Below are 6,005 nucleotides of genomic sequence, written 5' to 3' on the forward strand. Positions count from 1 at the left end.
TTATAGATCATAGTGTGAATCAGTCTAGTTTATGTCCCCTTCTACATCTCCTATGTCACACCTCGTCTCTGAGAAGGCCTCTTTCCCATGGACCCCCTGCCCTGGGTGTCAGCCCGACTCGGGGAAGTGGATCTTCCCAGGCCCAGAGGTGGCTGCTGGAGGTGCAACCTCACACCTCACAGCAGATATATGGAGCAGCCTCCCCAGTTCTCCTCACTATCCTCTGCCTTGCCCTGCCTGCAGCACACACTTACAGACACAGACAACTGCCTGCTCAGAGAAGAAGACTTCTACTTGCACTACAGCCATGGACGCATCTTACTGCTCCCCCCTCCAGCTTCAGGAGAACAATCCTTTTCTGTTTGACTGCGATGCGCTGCTGGAGAAGACCTGCGCTGCTGCTACCTATGACCCAGTCGCCGACCCAGGCTACTTCAGTGCCTGCAGCAGCCTGTCTCCTACCTCCTCCGTGGACTCCTTCAGCTTCTCCCCTAGCTCTCTCCAAGGTGTAGGAAATGGACAGGAGGCCCTGGACTGCTTCGTCCTCCGTAGCCCAGCGACATCTCATGTGAAACGGGAGCTCCAGACTCTGCCTTGCCCTGGTACTGCCTCGACGGCACCTAGTTCTACCACCACAGCTACCACGAAGAAGTCAAGGTCCAGATACCCGGGCAAAAAACGCCACACAGCCAGCGAGAGGGAGAAGCTGAGGATGAGGGATCTGACCAAGGCCATGCACCATCTCAGGGCCTACCTGCCCTCCTCGGTGGCCCCCGCCGGACAGACCCTGACCAAGATCGAGACGCTGCGCTTCACCCTCCGCTACATCGCCCACCTGTCCTCCCAGCTGGGCCTCAGCGAGGAGGCGCTGGAGCAGAGGAGTTCTGCAGGCTCCATGGACCAGTCCCAAACCCTCACCCAGATCCTGGGGCACCCGGCATCCAGCAATAGTCCACAGGAGACACACTACAATCCCATGGAAGCAGCGGATGAGGCCTGCACGTATCAGCAGAATGCTGCCCCAGCTGGGCAGTTCTCAACTCTACAGCACTCCTATCCGGTAGGTTTATATTCATGGTCACGGTCAATGTTCTATAGCGTTGATGAACGTTTTAACCCTTTCACTGCCACACTACCAAATGGTTAACCCTTTCACTGTGACAATACAGAAGGTTAACCCTTTCACTGCCACACGACAAAGGGTTAACCCTTTCACAACCACACTACAGAAGGTTAACCGTCTGTGTGGTAGTGAAAGGTTAACCTTCTGTAGTGTGGTAGTAAACGGGTTAATGTTGCCTTTATCATTAAGGATTTACTGCATTATCTTTTACATCTTTACAATGTATTTGTTTAATGTTCATACTGTATTTACAGTTGATTAAGTGTCAGTGCCAATGTCAACAAGACCGCTCACCATCTATTGTTTCTCTCGTCTTAGATTTCCGGTGAAGCCTGCTACGCTCCCTCTGCGACCCAGGAGTATTGGATGCCAATGCAGCAGCAAGACCTGTGTCATTTCTCTGGACACTGCTGAAACCCATGGTTACTATCAAGAGACTCTTAGCTCCTTATTAACTGTCATTGCATTACATGACGTCAAGAAAATGGGAAGAACAACATTTGTTTAGTTATATATTTATATATTTATTTTTATACTGTGTAAATATAATTTGATATTTATTTGTTTTTCACAATGTGAAAAGAGAAGAGAGATGGCTAATAAAAAAATGAATTATTTATCATCTGGAGTCTTTGAGCATTTTATTCAGTATTCTTTTTAATTCAAATAGATTTGTATGGGCAATTGACTGATTCTGATGCAATATTTTTGAACATTTGCTAAATCAAGAAGAGTTTAGTCTTATTCTTTACTTTTGGTTAAAGGAAACTTAAACTTTGTTTAGATTGGTCACAAAATAATCGGATTGGTCACAAACTGGGATATATTCCAACCAGTCCAAAAAGCACTGGGACCAGTGTTTCGCTATTTGTATTGGAAGTAGAAATTGTTAATATTTATTATTATTAGCAATGCTAATGGAGGTAAAGGGGTTCTGGTAGCATGTATCTGAAACAGCTTTAGTAATTTTACAATGTTGTCAAATAGATGTGATTTTGCTAATAGACCCCACTAATTGAATTACACTTGGTGCCAGTGATTTGTGAAATATTTATTGAAATATCTCGAAGCCTATCTGACCAATCAGATTCTTTAAAAGTGACCTGTTCCTTCAAGGGTATATCAGATAAATACCGTAGTTTAAATAAACCTTGGAGTTGTCAATATGACAGAGAGGTGCTAAACAGAGGGATCACATCCAGGATGGTCTGCGAGGAAAGACCCCCACCAGGTTGACTAGCAGCTGAGCTGTTCAATAAACCAGGGGGCATTTTATGTCTGCGCTCAGTAAACAAAGGCTTGTTTGAAGCACATCAGGGGGTCTCTAATGGTAGACATACATGTAGCCCTTGACACAACAGAACTGAAAGAAAATGGCCCCAATAACGCCATGCTTATTATATTATTGTTCAAATAAGTGATCTACATGTTAAAATAATAGCTCAACATCCTGACAGAGATTATGATAAAGAGAAGTTATGTCAGTAACATGGGTCTCCCAGTCCCTCCTGCTCTGTGTAAACAGAAAATAAATGTCCTGGTATTAGGAGAGAGAACTCCACACTAATGGTCTCACAAAAATAAGGAATTGAAACAAGTAAAATAATCTACCAGTGCATGCAGTAAGTAAATTTGGCTTTGTACAAATATCTAGGGTTCTCTCCTGATAGGAGAAAGTGGGAAGGGATACCAGGAAATGTAGTTTGTATTTACTGCAGAGAGACTGGGAGACCCATGTTACTACTGACCAAACACACTATCAGCGATGGCTATTCGGAATGTAGAGCTATTTAACACTTATTTTAACAGAAAAAAAACACCACTTACAGCACCTTTAAGTGTGAGATTATTCAGCTGCCCTTTTAGGGTATTGAGTGGAATACATTGCTTTAGTAATTTTTTGTGCCTTGACATTCAGAGGGAGGGGAATGTGAGCGTCAGCTGTCGCATCGCGAGGAAGGAAGTGCTGTAAAGAGTGTGAGGCTGGGAGACCACGTGACAGAGACACCTCGGACCACGTGACACGTCTCAGCTGTGTCCTAGTAGCAATAACTTTATTTAACAGATTGTAGAATGGGTACAATACAGTACGGCTCAATACACATAATTGTTGTTGTGGTATTCACTGACCTTTGGGAAGTATTTTGACATGTACATGGGTACCTTAGTCGTATAGTGTATCTTGTAGACCAGGCCCATTGCAAGTTGCTGTACTCTGTCATCTACTCTAAGCCATCGTCAAAGTGGGCAGGGGTGAGGTGGGTTCTAGGGGTAAGGTCAAGTAGAAGTCTGACCAGTTTGTTTTGTGATGTTTGTAATCTTGTTTTTAGCGCCTTTGAGGTGCTTTGGTACCATGAGGTGCAAGCATAGTCGTAGTACCCTTGAATGAGTGCTCCTGCCAGAGTCTTCAGGGTATTCTTGTTTACCAGAGAGGAGATCCGGTACAAGAATCGAGTTCGTTGGTTGACTTTTTTTATTACCTTGGATGCCATTTTGTCACAGGAAAGATTTGCCTCTAGGGTGGAACCTAGGTATGTAATTTCATCTTTCCTTGTGACAATATTGTCACCCACTGTAACTGAGAAGCCGTCGGTCTTGCTGAGTTTGTTATTTGATCCGAAGAGAATGGACTCTGTTTTACCCATGTGTAATGATAGTTTGTTATCAGCGAGCCAGGTGCAGATTCTGCCGAGTTCAGAGCTGAGGGTTTTTTCAACCTGTAACTTGTTCTTGTCAGAGACCAGCAGGGCTGAGTCGTCCACGAACAAGAACAAGTTGCAGTCACAAGCTGACGACATGTCATTTGCATAAATTAGGAACAGTAGCGGTCCTAGTATGCTTCCTTGTGGAACACCACAGCTCACTGTGAGAGGGGGGGATAGAGTACCGTTTACCTCCACCATCTGTTCTCTCCCCTCAAGGTAGGATTGCATCTGATAAACTATCAAAACCAATTGCTTTTAGCTTGTCAATCAGAATGGAGTGATTGACAGTGTCGAAGGCCTTTTGTAGGTCCAGCATGACCATGCCGCAGTATTTGCCCACATCCACCTCTTGTTTGATGTGGTCGTTCAAATAGAGAAGGCATGTGTCAGTGGAGAGGGATGTACTGAAGCCAGATTGGAATTCGTAGATTCGATTTTTTTCCGCCAGGTACTTTTCGACCTGTTCGTAGACTATTTTCTCCATGACTTTCGAGATGGAGGTAAGGATAGAAACAGGGCGGTAGTTGCCTGGGTCTAATTTGCTGCCCTTTTTGTGCAGAGGGGTCACTCTCGCAATTTTGAAGTCCTTGGGGACGTGTCCCTGTTTTATGGAGAGGTTTATTATGTGTGTGATGACTGGGGTGATGGCGGCTGCTGAGTCTCTGAGGAATTTGGAGGGGATGTTGTCATGGCCAGTGGCCTTGTTAGGTTGGAGGGCGCTCAGTTTTTTGAGTACCTCATCGGTTGTTACCATTTCTAGTTTGAAGTCGTCTTTGCGGACCCCTAGGTTTTTGTAGTATGCTACTATGTGTTCTACCCCATAATTCCCTGAGTGGGAGGGTAGTTTGTTTACCAGTGTTGTGGCTATGTTTGTGAAGAAGATGTTTAAGTAATTGGCTACATCCAGCTTGTCTGTGATGAGCGTGTTGTCCGTCTTTATGTTTATGTTTGAGAATCTGGTTTTAAGTTTTTTACTGCAGCATAGTCTATTATTGAGTAATTTCCAAAGTTCACATGGTTTGTTTTTGTTTTCCTCAGTTTTGTCATTGATGGAAAAAAAATGTAAACAACTTTTTAACAACTCCTATCTGCATTAAACAAAACAAGTGGGGGGAAATCTCCTACCTACACTTTGCGAGGCACTAATACCTGGTCGATATTGTTAACACACAACAGAGTAATCTAGTAGAAAACTGTGTATTGTATTGAGTATCCTTAAAATATAAAATAGCATTCTGCTTTCTGCAAGAAAACAACACGTTTTTCAGATAGGAGGTTTTGCTCTTCGGCCATCGATATGTATCTGTTATTTATATGGCTTAAGTCCGTTTTTAAAGCAAGTGTGACGGCTATTTTTCTAGAAACCAGAGAACAAAGGCTTGTGTGCACAGTCTGAACCTGCGCCATTGACAATGAATGGGAGATTGCATTTGTGGATCCCGAAAGATTCTCTGCACTTTTACACCCAACTCAAGTGAGCTTGATTTTATGGAAGAGCTAACAGTTCTGAACCATAAAATGTAAAAAGAAATCATACAGTAGACAATTCTCACAAGTCACATTTCTGAGTCATTCACTCTCAACTCTCAAGGGAACAATCACATATTTTCAGGCAATATCAGACAAGAGTAAGGTTCACTAATGCAAACTGAACTGGGGGGGGGGAAGTAATTGCTGGAATTCAAAGGCATCGCCTTTCAAATATTATAGCAACTCCATGCAATTGACCTAACTGATTGTCAGGTCGGTTGAGTGTCTGAACGGTTGTCAGGACTCAAGTGCAGAGAAGACAAGGGCAGGCAGGTCTGGATCTAAACCAATATTTTTATTAAACCAATCAGGAATAACAAAACAAAAGCCAACAGGGCTTATAAACTAAGAGACTGATAGCCGCAAAAACCGCAGGGCAAAAATAACAAATGACCAAAAGACAATGGTCAAACGAACTACTAACTGCTTGAGCAGACTAGGAGACTAACAGATATACTACTAGACCAGCATGTATTCAAGGCAATCTCTGCTCAAGACTCAGCATCTGAAACAAAGAGAACAGTAAAATAGCCCAGCTTCCAGGTGGAGGCAATTAACGGTTATCAGATGACAGCCAGTGATTATGACGGCGTTGCATAGCTGTGACACATTCAAGGCAGCAATCATACCAAATATTTGCATGATAA

This window comes from Notolepis coatsorum (assembly GCF_963971535.1).
Source record: "Notolepis coatsorum genome assembly, chromosome: 20".
Classification (NCBI taxonomy): domain Eukaryota; kingdom Metazoa; phylum Chordata; class Actinopteri; order Aulopiformes; family Paralepididae; genus Notolepis; species Notolepis coatsorum.